Source organism: Pinus tabuliformis, chromosome 3_1 (assembly GCF_031772625.1).
Source record: "Pinus tabuliformis cultivar Carrire ecotype Pingquan chromosome 3_1, CPIR1, whole genome shotgun sequence".
Lineage (NCBI taxonomy): Eukaryota > Viridiplantae > Streptophyta > Pinopsida > Pinales > Pinaceae > Pinus > Pinus tabuliformis.
The window spans coordinates 540,554,193-540,575,572 of NC_142301.1; the positions used below are offsets into that span (position 1 = coordinate 540,554,193).

The 21,380-nt window shown below is 36.6% G+C and overlaps 1 pseudogene; it reads right to left on the bottom strand.

Moving 5' to 3' along the window:
- Positions 1 to 4,558: 4,558 nt before the first annotated feature.
- LOC149188183 (alpha-galactosidase 1-like) lies at positions 4,559 to 20,875 on the bottom strand (annotated as a pseudogene).
- Positions 20,876 to 21,380: the final 505 nt, after the last annotated feature.

Sequence of the window (21,380 nt, forward strand, 5' to 3'; positions counted from 1 at the left end):
GCAGCACTTCCTTTCAAGATACAAAATTCCAGCCTCCGAATCTCTGGGATGAGGGATCCATATATAGATGTCTGCAAGGGAGGTGAGTCAGCTTTTGAGATTTGATTAGTGTCTCCCCTCTGATAGTTCTTGATTCCACTTGGAGATTGATGATCTCTTACTCATCCCTAGTCGAATTCAAAGATGCAAGTGTCACAAGAGAAGTTTCTGGAAGATTCCATGCTTCTCCACCTTGTGGATTGACCCTGCCATTTGTCCCTTCTCACCCATCGCACCCCATAGAAGGAATTTTTGACATGAAATGCACCTACTGTGTGTATTTAGGTGGGATGCAACGCACTTTGCCTATGGAGCAGGTGAAATGGTCCAGTTTTGACTAGTTCTAAGTAGTTTTTCATGGAGAACTTCTGGGAGATGTTGTAATCAGTTGACCTTGTTCTTTTAGGGGTTGGAACAACACCTTTAGAGACTTAGGAGCCCTTGGTTTATGGAAATTTATGTTTGGGGTTGCAGTGCCCAAAAATGTCTATAACACGCGTTCTGTGGGATACCTGAGTAGACTCGATTCCCTTATGTGTAGACTCATGCGGCCTCCGTGGGCATTGCCACCTTTCATTCTTTTGATTCCTTCCCTGACTAGCACGCTTTTATTTCCGAGCCATGCCCATAGTTTTTTGATTTCGCGAGGCCTATTGCTACCCCGCTTATTCTGGGCTCCCACCTATTGGCATTATGACACAGGTGTTGTCCTTGATGGCAACTCACTCAAATGACAGATCATAGTTCAGGCTATAAGAATGAAGGAAAAAGATAGATATGCAGGTTCCTCTTAACCAAGTCATGTATACACGCGGGATAAACATTCAAAAGGTGTGTATATGTATGCACACACTTTCATGCAAGGAAAAGTGTGTACATGTGGGAAAACTCATTTTTGGTTCGTGGTATTTAGTCCTTGGTATTGGGACCTATGGTTTTGGACTATGGTATCTCGTCCAAAGTGTTGAACCCAGGTATTGGGTCCATGGTATTGATTCTTTATGGTTTTGGACCGTGGTATTGAGTAAGGCCTAAGGCTATAAAATGGAAGGAGATCATTAGGCAAAGGCATTCACTCAAGCATTGAATATCTTATGAAGAGGAAGATCTAGATTTGGGTTATGGTGCATAGCTAGATCTGAACCAAGGAGGAACCTAAGCGCAAGAAGAAGGATAAGTTCTATTGTTGGGTCAAGATCTTAAGGCTTGAATAGTAGTATCTTTGTGTGATTTTGATCTGTTATATTTGGCGCATGATCTGATCTATAAATCTGATAATCTGGGTATAAATCATGTCTGAATAAGTGAAAAGGGTAAATTATCTTTTATAGATCTGTACGCAGGTTCGTCACAGCAGAGGTGTGTATACACAGGTGTATAGTAAGTCAAAGCTGCATATACGCTGGTTGGTCTTAATACAAAAGCGTATGTACGCAGGTTATACATATGGAAGTAGCATATGTCTCATGAAATATGTTTTAAGCTACTTTTGTTTATTGTTGCAGTGTTCTAGGTTAAGGATTGGTTTTTGGTTACTGTCAATGTAGTCCGGTTACAACATTCAGAGAAGTAATTATTTGATTCAGTTTTTGATTGAAGGAAAGGAGATTGGTTGATGTAGATGTGTTTGATGGTTGATTATTATCATTGACGAATCCAGTCTGAAAATTTATGAAACGTGGTCCTTGGAAGAAAAGAGAAGGTTGTAGCCTTCAGTAGGTTAGCACCTACATACTAGTCCATCAGCTGGTACAAGAGCTAAGGGGGTTGTAGCTCCCTTTTAGGAGAGGCTGGAAAACAAGAGAAGGTTGTAGCCTTCTACAGGTAGAAGTTTGCGTACTGGTATAAGATTGCACCAATACAGATCCATTGTAAGATAAGTTTCTAATAGAAAGAAGATAGAGACGAATTGCAGCAGGTGGTTTTCACCCACATTGGGTTTCCACCTTATATCTTATGTTCTTCTGTGTGACTGTCTATTCTATTTTACTGTTCCTGGTTACTAGTTATATGGTTCTGACACACAGATTAATGATCAACATCTAAAGAATAAATTAAATTATAAGTCTGCAAGTTATAAGCAAGTTTCCTTAACTGTAGTTGCGTATATACGCCGTCTTCATTAACTAAAGTAGCATATGCAAATATGATTATGAAATGAAAAATAATTGACTTGATAATACTGATTCACCCCCCCTCTCAGTATTATTTCCAACAATTGGTATCAGAGCAGGTCCTTCAGAGGAAGCTTGATCGCTTGAAGGAAGATGTATCATCATGAGCAACTACGAAAAAGAGGCATCGATCAGGCCACCAATCTTCAATGGGAGCAATTTCGTCTATTGGAAAGTAAGAATCACAACCTATCTTCAATCTCTTGGTACAGAAGTTTGGGATATCGTGGAAGTAGGATACACATTTCCATCAGCAACTCCTACATATACGGCTTGTAAGAAGCAGTATGAAACAAATGCAAAGGCTGTCAATACTCTATTAGGGAGTTTATCTCAATCAGAATTTGTTAAGGTTATGCAGCTCAAAACCGCAAAAGAAATATGGGACATGATCATTCTGAGAAATGAAGGAGACAATTAGGTAAAATGTGCAAAACTACAAACTCTCAGAATTCAATATGAAAATCTCAGAATGTACAATGATGAAAGTGTGGCTAATTATTTCTTGTGTATAGTGTTAGCACCTAAATCTGCCTCAGGCTAAAAGAAGGAAAAAATTAGGGTAACCACAAACCACGCTCAGTCTGGTAGCTAGCCCTACCAGAGCAGGAGAGGGCTCTCTCCGAGTCACGCTCAGTGAATAAATGATCAAAAATGGTCAGAGATGACTTACAATACAATGTTTACCTTAGGCTAGTAATTGAATAGGGATTTTGGAAAAAGATTTTATGAAATGACCGAGCTTCTGGGATGTTATGGGACTGGCGCTCAGCAAAGAACAGAGAATCGAATAAGAAGGCACAGATTATTCCGTGAGGCAAGGTAGGTGGAAAATCTAACAATTAAGTTTGAGGTGCTGCGGCATGAATAGATTGTTGAAGAAGGTGAAAAGGGCATAGTGACATGAATCCTTTTCAACAGAAGAAATAACACTGAAACATGAAATTTTCCCACAAGAAGAGCAATAAAAATTGGATTCTACATAATCTCACTCAGAAAATTTCACTGGAAATGAGCATGAAATGAATTATGAAACATAACTAAATACATATGAACACATAACAAATACACTTGCTACACTCACAACGACAAGAATCTCATGAAACAGAGCTGCTGCCTTTCATTAATTCTCTTTCAAAAAATACACAGTGAAGAAACCAAGTTTCTTTCCCACAGTCTCCCAAAAGTTACAAGCCAGCCAACCCTTTGCAAATAGCTTGAATACAATATATATAATGTGTAAGGAAGAGATAGAACGCCCAAGGGTTGGGGAGTTACTCGAAACATTACAAAATAGAGATGGAGAGCCAACCATCAACTACAGGTGCAGTGTTACAAACATGACATTTGGCCTTGGTGACCGTTTGCCTTCCTTCGCCACTTGGATAGAAGCCAATCTAGAGAAAAAACACTTTAAATGCCGCCTTTGGTGCCAAAAGACCAAAGTGTAGATGAGCGGGCCCACTTGGAGAAGTTGCGAACCGAAATTTCGCGAAATGGAAGAAAATTGGCAATTTTTTCTCTGTGCACCGCGCCAAATTCTCTGTGTGTCATGCCACTTTGGGGCTTGTTTTGGGGCACTTGAAGGTGTCCAAAATGTGCCCAAGTGGGCTTGTTAGAAATCCTATCCTGTCTACCTTCCAACCCAACTAGAATTTTTTAATTTGATGCTTATTTTCCACCAAAAATCTTCATTCTCCCAAGACTGCTTTCTGTGTGTCAAAAAAGTGGCAGAGAGGCCATTTTTGTGTGTTTTTTGACCTTTAGGAGACACAGATCTTGTCAAAATTTCTTTCTCAGACACCAGTAGTCATGATTTTCCATGCTGAATCCAAAAATTCAAACCATTCCTCATTTGGAGCTCTAGAATTTTAGGGTCGCGCCAGTGGCGCGGCGCACAGGGAGAAAATCCCTGTTTTTTGCCCAAAAAATTACCATGCGACCAAAAATTCCCCAAATTCCTTGAAATTTGGGCTGGAGGTTCTCTATGGGGTGCTATGATGTGCCAAGGAAGCCTCAGCCAAGATTCGAAGCCGATCTTGCTCTTTTGCCTCTTTTTCCCTTTTGATGCCTTCCTTAGGTTTGCCTTCAAATTCCTTATTCGTGCCTTGCAAACCTTGTTCCGTGCCCAATAGTGATTTTTCATGTGCCTGAGCATGTCCCTGTCCTTGTTTTCTTTTGCCAATAGCTTCTCTAAGTGGATGTGGATCCTCTCGAGCCAAACCTCTCAATCAGCCTCTATCTCCTGCTGAATAGGTGTCCTTTCATTTAGGCTTCTTTGGGCAGCCTGTTGGTCTTCACAGATGTTTTGCCAGCTCTATGAGGCCTCCTGGGTGCATGTACCTCTATTGGTGAATCACTGTGGGTCTCCTCCTCATGAGTGTAGACTTTGCCATCCCCCATAGAGTCAACTGAGTTATTTGTTCATCCAAATTAAGGTTGCTAAAGCGATGTGGACCTTCTTTTACACCAAGGTCAGTTAACCATCCAGGTGGAAGCATGTCTAAATCTGGCCAAGACTTCCCCCTTAAACCATTTGCTCCTATCAAATTAGATTTAGCAAAATCTCTTGACACATCGAAGTGGAACTCTACATCGCTCCAGTTATCCCAATCATCATTTGTTATTCGATACATATTGACAAAAGAGTTTATTTGCATGGCCATTTGTGGTGTAGCATCACTTCCAGGTGAGAGAGAGTACACCATAGGATGATCAAGCTCTTTTAAGATCAAAATCAACTCCCCATTCAACATATTGTGTATATAATGATCTGAGGAAAGCCCTCCCAGCTCCTAGGTTAGTTTGAACATTCATGAACATGCAGGCATCCAGTAGCAAGTTTGATTGATTAGACCAATGTCTTTAGCATGCTAAATCTTCCCACCTTCTTCATCAGGGACACCTTAGGATCCCATGATTGGAGTATTAGCATTAACTTCTTTGAGTACTAATTCCACGCTTGACATAAATGCCAAACTTGAGACCCATCTTATGCACATTATCTGCAACCTCCTTGAACCCTTTGCCTCCTTTTGAAGATGGCCATCTTGTGGGATCTGGGATTGGCCTTCCCCATTAATCTAAGATATCAAATCCTGGAGAATTTTGAGATTATCCTTCTTCTATTTTCCTCATAACCATGTTGTATCAGATTTTGGGAAGCAATCTGAGCATTCTGTACACACTGTTCTTCGGAGGTAATCCATGAAAACGAGTCATATGAATTCCATCCCCTTAGTGGAATATTTGCCTGAACATCACCTGTTGAAACTTGTATCAATGTGAATTTATGAGATTTTTGAGTGAATTTATAATTTTCATGCTTTCCTGGCTATATGCACCGCGCCTTCCATGTGCGCCGCGCCAGTGTAAATTTACACTAGAAAATCTCTCCCAGTGCGCTGCGGTCCCTTTGTGCGTCGCGCTCTTTTCCAGGTGACTTTTGGAGGCCTTCCTGGTGTCAAAATTAGGCATAGGATAGCTCGTTGGAAAGGTATTTGAATCTAATTTCCAACCCAATCAGAACTTTTCAATTTCGAGTTCATGTTCCCTATCAAAAATCAAATCTACCAAGACTAGTCAAAATGTGCCCAGTGAGGCTGCCTCAAGGCAAAGTGCTGTTACAGTCAACTTTTGAATGCCTTCCTCAACTCCAAATTGACCTCATGATAGCTCATTGGAAATATATTTGTGTATAGTTATCATTTGACTCATCAATCAAGTCATTTGACCAACTTAGCTAGGAGAAAACTTGATTTTCCCAAGGTCACTTCCGAGGTGCATCAATTCTCCTGAGGCAATTGTATTTTTGACATTTATCTAATACCATGACACCTGTGTAAAACGTGAAGAAGTTTTTTATTTTTTGGCCTGTTTCAGACACAAACCTCTCTCATTTTTCATAAATTCATCTTTTATTGCTCAAAAACATCATTTGAGCGAAACCTACCCCGATGTGTGGAACAAGGGATTTGTCGAAATGAAGTGAAATGAAGGGGATAGGGAGCTTCTAAATTCTTCAGGAAATTTTGGAAAGTAGGGATGGATGTTAGGAAGTAGGGGAAAGTGGAATCTCTGAAATTGAGTGAGGGTAAGGGGTCCAAAAAGGCAAAACACAGGTCCAACCTTGAAAATTGCCAAGTTGTAGCAAGAAACTAGTGTTTGTGCGAAAATGAAGAATTTGGGGGATCTCAGTGATGGGAAGTGTTTGATAAGGTACCTTAAGGATAGGGGAAGGTGTATGAACATCCAGATACAAGTTTTGCCGATGATTTGGCCGTCCAAGAGAAATTGCCTTCAAAACCCTAGGAGAGGGAAATGACCTTACCTAGGCACAACTAAAGCATGAAAAAGGTGTAAAATGACCCAGTGGGGCTTGACATGATAATGAAAACTCTATGAATGATGGTACACTCAGCTGAACTGTGACATGGACCGACATTTGGAAAACTTTGACAAGGGTAAAATCAAACCCTAGACCCAATGACTAGTGACCAAATTTTGCTTTAAGACTCACTGAAATGACAAAATTTGACCTTGACACATTAAAATCACTTTGTAAGAGCATGTTTGATCATTGGAGGAAGGCTGTAAAGATTGACACTAACATATAGATGGGATTTTTAATCGTATGAAAAACTTGGGTGAAGAGATAAAAGAAGTTACTTTGGTTGAAAAGGTTCTAAGATCTTTTTCTTCTAAGTTTGAATCAAAAGTCTCTGCTATAGAAGAAAAACAGAATCTACCGAGTATTACCATGTCACAGCTGCACGGAATCCTAACTGCTTTCGAAATGAGAAAAGGGGGACCATCAGATAGGAGAGAAGCCGCATTCAAAGCTTCAGGAAAAGGAGATTACAATGAGTCAGGACATATGTCAGAAGGAGAGGAAGAATCAAACTTTGTCAAGAACCTTCAACGGGGTTCTGGAAAATTCAGAGGTAAGCTACCTTTCAAATGCTTTGCTTGTGGAAGAGTTGGTCACTATGCAGCCAAGTGTCCTCATAAAGATAAGCTTGATAAATGTAAGGAACCAGTTAGATAGAACATAAAATAGAATTTAAGTAAGAAGAGCTATTATACACATGAAGATAGTGATGGATTTTCAACTAGTGATGAAGATGAATAATGTAATGATTATAGACTTTGATGGCTTTTGAAGATGATGATTTCTTGGATGCTTTAGATGAAAATGATCTCTATGAAGAAATTTCTAAACTTAAAATCTGTTTAGAAGAAAAGAGTATGATTATAGATACTCTGACATTCCAACTTGTTGAAAGGGAAAAACACAATGAAAAGTTAGAATGTGAAATTGTGGGACTTAGAAAAGACATTGAGAAAAAAAATCTTTTAATCTTAGACTTGCTAAAGGATCTGAAACTTTAGATGAGATTATCAAAGTGCAGCGTTCTCCACTAATCAAAACAGGTCTTGGATATACTAAAGAAGCATCTCATGCAGAGAAGCCATCCACCTCCAAAATTTATCTTGATGCAGCAAGGAGAAGTGAACGGGTTAACACTCAACAACAAAGGTATAAAGCAGATCACCAAGTAAATCAGGGACAATCTACTTCAAGAATGAATAGAAGCTACAACTAACCACAGGTAAATCATTCTCAATTTGCCTCATGAATGAATGTCTATGGAAACTACAATCGCCTGGATGGAAGGTTTGATAATCACAAGAATTTCTTCAATGGCCAATGTTTCTCTTGTCATAAACTTTGACACAAAGCAGCTCAATGTGTTGCCTACAAGACCATCATGACCAGAGAAGCATGAAATCAAAGGAGTGTGACTGGAATCATGAAAAGAACCTACAATAACTTTTCTGCTCTTGAAAATGAAATGGAATGTTCTATTTGTAACAACTTTGGTCATGAAGATTCTGAATGCAGGAGTAGGTTTCGACAAACAACTCAGAAGGAGAAAGCTTCATTGAGTCCCAAAACATGGAGGAAGAAAGAACCACAACCAGAAAGATGTGGTATAGCCTTATATGCAGAAGGATAGGAGAATTAGTGGTACATCGACAGTGGATGCTCGAAACATATGACAGGTGATAAAGAAAATCTTCAGTCATATGGTGCCTTAGAAAAGGAAAGGAAGGTCTCATTTGGAAATGACACCCCTGCACTCATAAAGGGTAAAGGTTCTTTTCTTTTGAAAGAAAATTTCAAAGCTAGAAATGTTATGTATGTTGATGGCTTAAAGCATAATCTATTGAGTGTCAGTCAAATGTGTGATCAAGGAAATGAGGTAATATTTCGATCAAATGGGTGCATTTTTCATGAGCTTGATACAGGAGAAATAGTGATCAAAGGCATAAGAATCCAAATAATTTATACATACTCAAGGGAGGACAACAAAAATTCTATCTAAGCAAGAATGATGAACATTGGTTATGGCACAGAAAATTGGGGCATCTAAGCTTCTCTCAGATAAGGAAAGCATGAAAATATCAGGCAGTTCATGATCTCCCTGACATCAAAATTCCAGATGATACAATATGCAAATCATGTCAGTTTGGTAAGCAAACCAGAACTAATTTCCCTGACAAGGAAGGATCACCAAGTAAGCCACTTGAACTTGTCCATACAGATGTATGTGGTCCATCCAGGAAAAGGTCACCACGAGGAGAAGAATACTTCATATTGTTCATTGACGATTTTTCTAGGGTGTGTTGGATAGGACTTCTGAAGCATGAAGACAAAGCTTTTGAAAAGTTCAAAGCTTTCAAAGCCTTGGTTGAAAATGAATCAGATTGCAAAATCAAATGCCTCAGGTCTGATGGAGGAGGAGAATTTAACTCGGATGAATTTTTCGATTTTTGTGAAGAACATGGAATAAGAAGGGAATTCTCTACTCCAATGACTCCTCAACAAAATGGAGTAGTAGAAAGGATGAACAGAATGGTTCAACAAATGGCTCGTGCTATGCTTGATGAGTCTGGAACCCCTACAACCTTCTAAGGTGAAGCTTCATTTGCTGTCGTTACTATTCTCAACAAGACAAACATCTGGGTGAATAGCACTCAAACTCCTCATGAACTATGGTATGGTAAGAATCCTACAGTAAAATACTTCAAAAATTTTGGAAGCAAATGCTACATCAAAAGGACTGATGAAAACCTTGGCATGTTTGAACCTAGAGCAGATGAAGGCATTCTCCTTGGTTACTCTCCCCAAAGCAAAGGATATAAGTGTTACAATAAAATACTTAGAAAAATTGTTGAAAGTATTGATGTAGTGGTTGATGAAGAAGGAAACATTCCAAGGTAGGTAAAATTTGAAGATTTCGAAAATGATGAGGACTATCATTCAACATCAAATCAAACTAATTATGAAGAAGACACCGATGAGGAACCAGAAGAATAGATAAGGGTAGAAGAAAAGACTCCATCCAGGTATGTCCAGAAGAATCATCCAAAAACTAAAATTTTGGGGTAGAAAGATGCAGGTGTACAAACAAGAAAAACTATTTCAGAAGCTTCAAGCTATCTAGCATTGATCTTCTCCACTGAACCATCAAATGTAAGTGAAGCATGCAAAGATGAATGCTAGGTTAAGGCCATGAATGAAGAACTTGATCAGATTGAAAGGAATAACACTTGGGATTTAGTTCCTAGACCAAATGATAAGAATGTCATAGGGACAAAATGGATATTCAAAGACAAGCCGAATGAGAATGGAGATGTTATAAGAAACAAGGCCAGACTTGTTTGTGAAGGGTATGCTCAACAAGAAGGTATAGACTTTGAAGAAACTTTTGCACTAGTTGCTAGACTTGATGCCATAAGAATGTTCCTTGCTCTTTCTAGCTTTTAGGAGTTCAAAGTATATCAAATGGATGTGAAATCTACACTTCTAAATGGAGACTTAGAAGAAGAAGTGTACATTGAGCAACCATATGGATTCATCCTTGGGAATGATCCAAAACTTCTACACAGACTCAAAAAGGCTCTCTATGGCCTTAAACAGGCTCCAAGGGCTTGGTATTATCGTTTGGATAAGTACCTCCATCATCAAGTTTTTTCAAAAGGATTAATAGATAGCAATCTATGTATAAAAATTGAAAATGATAAATTGCTAATACTTGTTGTGTATGTTGATGATATCATCTTTGGTAGCAATAAAGAAGCCATGAGTCAAAACTTCGCTTTGATAATGCAGAAAAAATTTGAAATGTCCTTACTTGGTGAGCTCACATATTTTCTTGGTTTACAAGTCCAACAAAACAAAGATGGTATCTTTCTATCACAAACCAAGTACCTCAAGCAGATCTTGAAGAAATATGGGATGGAGAATTCGAAACCGGTATGCACCCCTATAGTAATAGGATGTAGCCTCAATGAAAATGATGAATCAGTAGCAGTGCATCAACCAACCTACAGATCATTGATTGGAAGTCTTCTCTATCTAATAGGTACCTGACCAGACATCATGCATGCAGTTGGAATAGTCAAAATATTTCAGGCAAATCGAAAGGAAACTCATCTTCAGGTAGTCAAAAGAATTTTCAAGTATCTTCAAGGAACTCAAAATTATGGCTTATGGTATCTTAGAGATATAGATCTCACACTTCATGCATATACAGATGCAGATTGGGTAGGAAGCATGGATGATAGAAAAAACACTAGTGGTGGTGCATTCTTTATGAGTTCCAGATTAGTATCCTGGTTCAGCAAGAAACAAAGTTCAATTGCATTATCTATAGTTGAAGCAGAACTCCTTTGGATGATGCAAACATTGCAAGACATTCAAATCACTTGTACTCCACCTATCTTCATTTTTTGTGATAATACAAGTGCAATTATTATTTCAAAGAATCCAGTCATGCATTCAAAGACCAAGAACATACCTATCGAATATCATTTTCTCCGAGAACAATTGCTTGAATAAAAAATCAAATTGGAGTATGTCCCCTCCAAGGAACAAGTTGCTGATATATTCACCAAACCACTGCCCAGGGAGAAATTTGAATACCTCAGACAGAAGATGGGAGTAGTTGATGCACGATCTTGCTGTTGAAATTATCCGTTTCAGAGAACAGTGGTTGTACGTGAGTTTCATGAAGCGTATCCGTGTACATACGCCGGTTTCTGTGGGTATAGTCGCATATACGTTGGCTTGAAGACAAATAGTGGGGCCAAACTCAGGATGAAAAGAGTCTGATATGGATTTGACAAAGACCATTTGGCACAGGTTCAGGGGGAGCATATACTTCTAATATTGCATTGTTGGCATTATCTTAGAAGATTTTTGGTTCATTTTTCTGTCAGGTGGAACAAGTGCAAAGGGAGATCATGGTTGCTGGTTTTGATGATGATTGACAGATGCTGCTATTGACTATCATAGTCTTGTCTTAAATATTTAGTCTCTATATCATGTATTTCTTTTATTATCAAGGTCATGTAACAGCCTATGTTGGTTTCCCCACTATGCCTAGGATGAATGATGTAATATTCTTGTTTCATCATGTGTAAACTATTGGTATATCCCCACTTGGTTGGGAGATGGATGTATGTATGAGTCTTTGATGATAGGAAGGTCATTCATGATGTATAAAGTCATGTTTCTTCTTGTAGAACATCTTCTTGCAGACCTTGCCTACTGTCAGGGGGAGCATGGACAACATAGCAAAGCAGAGATTTATGTACTCAGGGGGAGCATAACCCTTTGCCTTTGATGACAAAGGGGGAGAATGAATTTGAGTGACTTGGGGTTGCCATCAAGTCCAAAGGGGGAGATTGTTGGCATTATGACACATGTTTTGCACTACGACATAGGTGTTGTCCTTGATGGAAACTCACTGTTGGGCAATTTAATTGCTTAAATTGCTTTCATTAAATTATCAACCAGGGATACTCGTAAGCTTGTGTTGATGCCAGAAAAATATATGCAGGAGTAGGCAGCTAACTTTATGTTTAACTAAATGATTTCTGATTCAATATAATATGCAAGGGAAGAGGCTCCTAATTGAAGAGGTCCTGGTTGTCCTTCCCTATAGTATTGCATATCGAAAAGAAATCATTGATTACATAAAACTAGAAACTTGAAATAAAGACAAGAGAATGAATTTTAATTATTGTTTAGATTCAAATAGAGAGAGAGATTAACTTAGTCTCTTGATTGTCCCCTCGTATATTGATCCAAACTAAACTAAGATTCATTCATAAGCATAAGAAATGAAATAACTTGAAACTTGAAAGCAAAAGAATGAATTTCAATTATCATGCAAATCAAATAGAAGGAGAGCCTAACTTAGACCCTTGGTTGTTCCCTCATATGCTGATAAGATTTTAATTTAAAACCCATTCATCAATCACAAAAAAATCCTCAAACATCTAGGCAATTAAATGAAATAAGATCTATTATGAAATAAAATGTTTCTTTGATCCTTTTAGAGTGAGCTCAATTCTCTTAAGAACAAAGTGACAAACTGTTCCATAAATTCATATACTACATTAAGACAATTTATATCTAAAACTATAGAATGGAAATTTATGTAAAATGGAGCTTTATTCTATTCCATCATAAGTTGGATACATGCTCCAAGAGTCCTCTTTTTGGAATGGAGAAGGTGCTCCTATTTATACAAAAAATTAAGCAACTAACTCATTAATGGGTATCCCCTAATCCCTCATATGGTTACAACCAATATGAGACACATATTCCTTTATCCATGATTTTTCTCCATGAGATATTCTTGACCCCTATCCTAAATCTCCTTCAAATCTTCAAGAGAATTCGAATTCGAGTCTTGGAGGCCACATAAGAGTATCTTGGAACCTTCCAAATCACCTACACATGTCACCAAACTCATTCCACCTTTAGGTATAAGCAAATACATGTTATTTTTCTAACTTCTAATAAAAAATTCACTTTAAATACTTGAAATTAATAACTTTGGAAAATGAAAATATAAACCCATATGGTAATGGAAATATAGGGTTATGTAATGATAATGTGATGAAATGAGGTGACAAAATAGGGATAAAGGTGAAATTGGAGTGAAAATGTATGCTAATTTGGTGGCCCAACATACCCCCCAACTTAAGTTATTGCATGTCCTCATGCAATCTATTACATTGATCATGATTTGATCTTTTAAATTGTCTTGTTTTTACATGAATTTTGGATGATATTGATTTTTTAACTTCACATGATTTTCTTTTTGACAACTTTGTTCCTTTTTGCAAAGTCTTCTTTCTTGAAAAACATTTGATTGCAACATATTATTTTAGTTGGTTCTTGTGTGACAACCAAAATTTGATTAGTATTGGCTCTTGTGTAACAATACATTCATTGTTTTTATGTTGCATCAAAAGACTTTGAACACATTTAATAAACCATTCATTCTTCGATCATTATTTATAAAACATGCAATGTTTGAATCATAATGTAATAGTAATTGTTTGGGGAAAGTATGTTGGTTAGGATGATATGTGTAGAAAGGATATATATGACATATGGAAGGTGATAATGGAGTATGAATGTGTATATGAACATGGTGAATGTGAATGTGAATGAACATGGTGAAACATTTTCCAAAAATTATAATTTTAGTATTAAAGGAATTGTATGATAAAAAGCTAGAAAATAACATACTTTTACTTACCTAAGTGGACAAACTGTGTATATGTAGAAAAAGTGTAGCTCCTGCTGCTGAATCATGGAATGAAGAATACAATAATGTGATCTATGTCTTGGTTGCATACATGATAGATGAAATTGTAAATGTGGATCCTTTGTTATTGCTGTATCTGCTACTGAACCATATAGTCTTCATGTCATTCCATATCATGGCAAAATTCTTTCCATGTGAATAAATGTGTTGATGTCGAACATGGAAAGAAGTCATTGGATTACCGACCATTGATGAATGTCGTTAACCAATGTGAGGCAAACTCACCATTAATGTTAATGAGTGCCAAGGTACCTAAGTACATCTTGCAAAGTGCGAGGAGATGAGCTGATGTCGAGCCACTTGCAAGATCCAACGATCAAGGGACATTGGTGTATTCCCATGATTGTTGGCGAGAGAGCCTATCATTAAGGCATACAAGCCTCAAGGTACTACTAACGACTCTAGCCTTGAACCTAGATAATGTGTTGATGCCGATAGGCTAAGACTTGTTAGAAGGGAGGCCTTAAGGAATCCTCCATCATCTAACACGAGTATGAAATAATGATTACGAAGGACCACAGATGGAAAATTTGCATTGAAGCAAGGTTTATTTGAAAGAAAAGGAAAATGGGGTGACTCAGCTTTGTAACGGAGCTGAATGAATTTATTCATGGGCTGCAGGTTAGTGAAAGTGTGGCAGGAAAATGACTATGAAGGAAAATGAACAATGGATTAAGGTTTTATTTGAAAACATGAAAAGGAAAATGGAATGGAAAATTTATTAACTAAGGAAGTGGGAATGCAATGAAGTTTTTATTTACTGAAAAGGAGAAGAAATATAATGGCGAATACAAAGGGAAATGAAGAATCATGGATGCAATGGAGACACTAACATCTGAAAGGCTTACAAGTGATGGATCTGATTTGACATCATGTGCTCATGCATTGATGTTTCATCTTTGTTGCTGCTTTGATCATTTTCTTATGAATGTTTCATCTTTGTTGCTTCTTTGATCATTTTATTGTGAAAGAAATGTCATATTTGAGAGGCTGATATGATGGATATGATGACATTCTCCCCCTTGACTTATCCAAAAGCATGTCCTCATGCTTGAAATGGGGTCTTTAAAAGACACTATTTGCTTCTAGTCATTTGTTTATCTTCTTCGAACTTGCAAAAACTTAGTACTTTTTCTATAATGAAATGTAAGTTTATCATAATAGAGAGGTGATCAATCTCTCTATTTATGACATTTACAAAAACAAACTGAGAATTGGTACTAATGAAACAAATTCATGAAAGAAAAACCAAAAGAATTTTTACTTGTCTCGAAACCAGTGCCTTATTTTACCTATTATGTCTTGTCAGCAATTTCTTCATTCTTGAATTGTTTCAAACTCTTTTGAAAGCTTTCTCATTGTGTAGATCTCGCTGAGATCTTTCCAATGATGCTTGAATCGTTGAAATTCGATGTTGTATGAGAAAGTTGTGCTTATTTGAAATTTGGGTGAAACAGTGAAGATTGTCATAAGGTTTCTTAGTTGTAGGATTGCACCCTTCCTGCATCTAAAAATATTATCTATCTTCTTTGGCTGAGCCATGACATAAAACTTTCCAGTTTTTTATGTCATTGGTTTCTTCTACAAGACTCAAAGAAACATGATCATATAAAAATAATTTATGAAACGAAAATGCATGATCATACTCGCATTTAATCTTCCATCTATAGACTTCTCTTCAAGGCAATTTGTAAACCAATAATCCTATAGATGAAGCACCCTTATCGTTCTTCTTCTTTATCCATTTTCAGTGTTGGAAAATGAGCTGGTAGATGGAAGGTGACTATGTAATAGTGATGTGGCAGTGGGTGACATGGAAAATGGATGTTGTGACATGTTGACTCATGATGTGGTAGTGAATGTGCAATATTGGTCAATGTTATGTTGCCATGTGGTGGCAAAATTGTTGTTTAATTAATGTTGTGTCAAAATTAAAGAATAATTAACAAATACCAATCCCTACAAGATTTGACCTCATGACCTCTATTATGTAATTTCAATGACTTACCAATAAATCACAAGTCACATTTATGATTTCAATGGAATTTTGAAAATTTTAATGATTCTAAAATGAAAATTGAAACAACTTGACAAGTGGTCAATCTAAATCCAAGATTTTTAGGAAATATGATTCAAAAATATTTGCCAAATCATTTTTCATATCTTTTGAATTCATCATTTCCAAAATTCTTAGGAAAATGAAATTCCAAAATATTTGCCAAATTATTTTTCATATATTTTGAACTCATCATTTTTTCCTAAAAAGTGGATTCTTTAACCAATTTTTATTCTATAAAAGCTTGAGAAATTTTTTTATATATTTTTTTGTTGCAAGTTGTAAGCATGGAGAAAATCTCATCTTTGTAGTAAGATTTTTTTTTTGTTATTTAGTTATTAATTTTTTTTTATCAATTTTTTTTTAAATTTATTAATTGATTTTTTCTTTGCATCTTGGCAACAGTACTGAGTGGCTAGCCATGGCTCTGTGGCTGAGCCAATGGATAGTTATGTCCTTGTTTGCTGGCTACATTTAATTGAAAAACCATTTTTTTCATGCAACCTCACAAATAACACTCCAGAGAACCCTGCAAATCTCTCAAATGGTTACGAATTTTGGCAAAATTTCACTCCTAACATAATTCACCCCGTTCTGAGAAAAACCCATGTTTTAGATTTTTCAGATTCATTTTCATTTGGTCACAAAATTCATTTTAAAAATGACGTTTTTAACCTCTGCGAATTTGGCCTCTGCTCAGTTAACTGCCAGGTGAAATTCGTTTTTTTCTTTTTTAAATCAGGACAATGCACAACTATCTTTCATTTTTTCAAAATCACACATAACATTTGTAGCAATTTATTTCCTTGGCTTCCATGAATTTTTATTTGTTTACTTTATTCTCATTTTCGTTTTTGTGTTTTTATTTATTTTTATTATTTTTAAAAAACAAATATTGAATTTTTTTTAATAAAAGATATACTAACATGAAATCTTTTTTCTGATCCTCCAGATCACAAAAAGCGCAGGAGGAGAGCATACTTATGAATTCATTATGTGATTGAAATCTGAAATTTGAAAAGAAATATAAGAAGAATTTGATTTCAAACCTCAAATTTTAACTTTCTAAACTCCACTTATTTTCCTTCTTCACAAAGATCTCTTTGATTGTAGATATTCCTACCAATGGTTAGTGAATGAGGTGGCTCTTACTGCACCACCAAAATTTCCAAGAAATAAATGAAATCAAATTTTAAAATCAAAAAAATTTAAAAAACTTTCCAAGCTTGGTTTTATTTTCCTATTCTATCCTATTCCCTTTTGAGAAAGAGAATTTTATTTTTATTTTCAAGTGTAGGAGTATTTCCAATGAAGCCATTTATGGATTAAAGTCTCTAGTATGCTGACATCCAAATTTGAAAAATATACCTAAATGTTTACAAGGATATGAGAGATCAATTGCAAATTTGGATTAAATGTTAGGATTCGTTGAAGAATGAAAAAATGTTGTGGCCTAGTCACCTTTTGAAACCAATCTTCAATGTAGTCCTCATTCTCTTGACTCTCCTTTAAATTCTTGAACATCATTCTAGATCTCCTGTCCATAAATGGATGGATTAGTTCAACACCCTTATAGTGAAAATATTGATTGAAATATATGCATCCTATTTATCATGATTTATATATGCAGCTAAAAATGAGGTTCAAAACTAACCACTATGTGTACTTCCCCATGTTACTAAAATCTCATTGTCACCAAGACATCCTTTCTACATGAGTTAGTTTTTCCAAAGAAAAATATTGGTACTAAATTAAATTCCTAATGCCTAATCCCTTAGCACCATCCCTGGCAGCGATGCCAAAATGTTGGGCAATTTAATTGCTTAAATTGATTTCATTAAATTATCAACCAGGGATACTCGTAAGCTTGTGTTGATGCCAACAAAATATATGTAGGAGTAGGCAACTCACTCTATGTTTGACTAAATGATTTCTAATTCAATATAATATGCAAGGAAATAGGCTCCTAATTGAGAAGGTCCTGGTTGTCCTTCCCTATAGTATTATAGATCGAAAAGAAATCATTGATTGCATAAAACTAGAAACTTGAAATAAAGACAAGAGAATGAATTTTAATTGTTGTTCATATTCAAATAGAGAGAGAGACGAACTTAGTCTCTTGATTTTCCCCTCGTATACTGATCCAAAATAAACTAAGATTCATTCATAAGCATAAGAAATGAAATAACTAGAAATTTAAAAGCGAAAGAATGAATTTCAATTATCATGCAAATCAAATAGAAGGAGAGCCTAACTTAGACCCTTAGTTGTTCCCTCATATGCTGATAAGATTTTAATTTAAAACCCATTCATCAATCACAAAAAAATCCTCAAACATCTAGGCAATTAAATGAAATAAGATCTATTATGAAATAAAATGTTTCTTTGATCCTTTTAGAGTGAGCTCAATTCTCTTAAGAACAAAGTGACAAACTATTCCATAAATTCATATACTACATTAAGACAATTTATATCTAAAACTATAGAATGGAAATTTATGTAAAATGAAGCTTTATTCTATTCCATCATAAGTTGGATACATGCTCCAAGAGTCCTCTTTTTGGAATGGAGGAGGTGCTCCTATTTATACAAAAATTTAAACAACTAACTCATTAATGGGGATCCACTAATCCCTCATATGGTTACAACCAATATGAGACACATATTCCTTTATCCATCATTTTCTCCATGAGATATGCTTGACCCCTATCCCAAATTTCCTTCAAATCTTCAAGAGAATTCGAATTTGAGTCTTGGAGGCCACATAAGAGTATCTTGGAACCTTCCAAATCACCTACACATGTCACCAAACTCATTCCACCTTTAGGTATAAACAAATACATGTTATTTTTCTAATTTCTAATCAAAAATTCACTTTAAATACATGAAATTAATAACTTTGGAAAATGAAAATATAAACCCATATGGTAATGGAAATATAGGGTTATGTAATGATAGTGTGATGAAATGAGGTGACAAAATGAGGATAGAGGTGAAAATGGAGTGAAAATGTATGCTAATTTGGCAGCCCAACACTCACTCAAATGACGGATCATAGTTCAAGCTATTAGAATGAAGGAAAAAAATATATACACAGGTTCCGCTTAACCAAGTCGCGTATACATGCAGGATAGACATTCAAAATGTGCGTATACATATGAACGCACTTTCATGCAAGGAAAAGCACGTACATGTGGCAAAACTCATTTTTTATCCGTGGTATTTAGTCCTTGGTATTTGGACCTATGGTTTTGGGCCATGGTATCTCATCCGAAGTGTTGAACCTAGATATTGGGTCCATGGTATTGATTCTTTATGGTTTTGGACTGTGGTATTGAGCAAGGCCTAAGACTATAAAAGGGAAGGAGATCATTAGGCAAAGGCATTCACTCAAGCATTGAATATCTTATGAAGAGGAGGATCTAGTTTTGGGTTATGGTGCATAGCTAGATCTGAACCAAGGAGGAACCTGAGTGCAAGAAGAAGGATAAGTTCTATTGTTGGGTCAAGATATTAAGGCTTTAATAGTAGTATCATTGTGTGATTTTGATCTGTTATATTTGGTGCATGACTTGATCTATAAATCTGATAATCTGGGTATAACTCATGTCTGAATAAGTGAAAAGGGTAAATTATCTTTTATAGATATGTACACAGGTTCGGCACAGCAGAGGCGCATATACACGCGGGTAAAGTAAGTCAAAGTTGCATATACGCTAGTTGGTCTTAATATAGAAGTGTATGTACATATGTTATACATATAGAAGTAGCGTACATCTCATGAAATATGTTTTAAGCTATTTTTGTTTATTGCTGCAGTGTTCTGGGTTTAGGATTGGTTTCTGGTTACTGTTAATGTAGTCTGGTTACAGCATTCAGAGAAGTAATTTTTTGATTCAATTTTTGATTGAAGAAAAAGATATTGGTTGATGCAGATGTGTTTGATGGTTGATTATTATCATTGATGGATCCAATCTAAAAATTTATGAAACGTGATCCCTAGAAGAAAAGAGAATGTTGTAGCATTCTATAGGTTAGCACCTATGTACTAGTACATCAGCTAGTACAAGAGCTAAGGGGGTTGTAGCTCCCTTCTAGGAGAGGTTGGAGAACGAGAGAAGGTTGTATCCTTCTGCAGGTAGAAGCTTGCGTACTGGTATAAGACCACACCGGTACAGATCCATTGTAAGATAAGTTTCTAATAGAAAGAAGATAGAGATGAATTGCAGCAGGTGGTTTTCACCCACATTGGGTTTCCACCTTATATCTTGTGTTCTTGTGTGTGACTGTCTGTTCTGTTTTACTATTCCTGGTTACTGGTTATATGGTTTTGACACACAGATTAATGATCAACATTTGAAGAATAAATTAAATTATAAGTCTGCAAGTTATACGCGAGTTTCCTTAACTGTAGTTGCGTATATACGCTGTTTTCATTAACTGAAGTAGCGTATGCAAATCTGATTATGAAATGAAAAATAATTGACTTGATAATACTGATTCACCCCCCCTCTTAGTATTATTTCCAACACTACCCATTTACTTATTGACACTATCATCTGTGCCTCACTTCTGTTATAGGCCCATTGAACCTGTGGTATCTACAACTTCCCAGTGGGTCGTTTTCTTGAGCGAATGCTGAGCAAACTTCCCCTTGTTCCCTTGCTAACTTTGTCATGGGCTGCTAGTGAACGAGATTGCCCTCTAACCCTTACACATACCTGCCTCTGACATTCATGCCACTTTCGCCGAATCTTTGGGCATGTACTCCATTCGTGGACAATCGTCGCGCATGGTGTCTCTGCGGGGGCATCCTGTGGCCTTTGTCTCAGATTCGTCGTTTCGCGTTGGTCGACTGGTGCCTCCACCTTCATGGCATCCTCATTAGTTGGCCACTCCTTTTCTTCCATTGTTGCACGGTGTAGCGATATAATCATCATATTACAATTTAGTGTCATTACCTCATGCAATCAGTTCTGCCACCGCTTAATCTCTTCATCTAAGTTCGATGTGTAAGAACTGTCACGGTCCCATGAGATTCATCCATCTGTGGTTGGATTCACTTGGTCCTGATCCTGCGCAGTGATTTGGTAAATACAATCCAGTTCATCGTCATTGTCCTCATTGCACACTGGCTCGGTATAACGTGCTCCTTCGGCTGGGTCTAGCGGAACCACTATGCAGAGAGATTTTTTCTTGAATATCATTTTTCGTTTCTTTAGGTTGATGACTCCATTCATATCCGTTGCCCAGTCTATCCCTAATAATGCAGGATATGGGTTACTATCATCCACAATTTCTATGATCTCAAAATCAGTTAGTGTTCTTACACCGTCGATGTATACTGTAACTCCTTGCAGTATTCCCATAGGAAAGATCTTCTGTTGGTTCACCATCCGCAGCTTGATGAGGAAC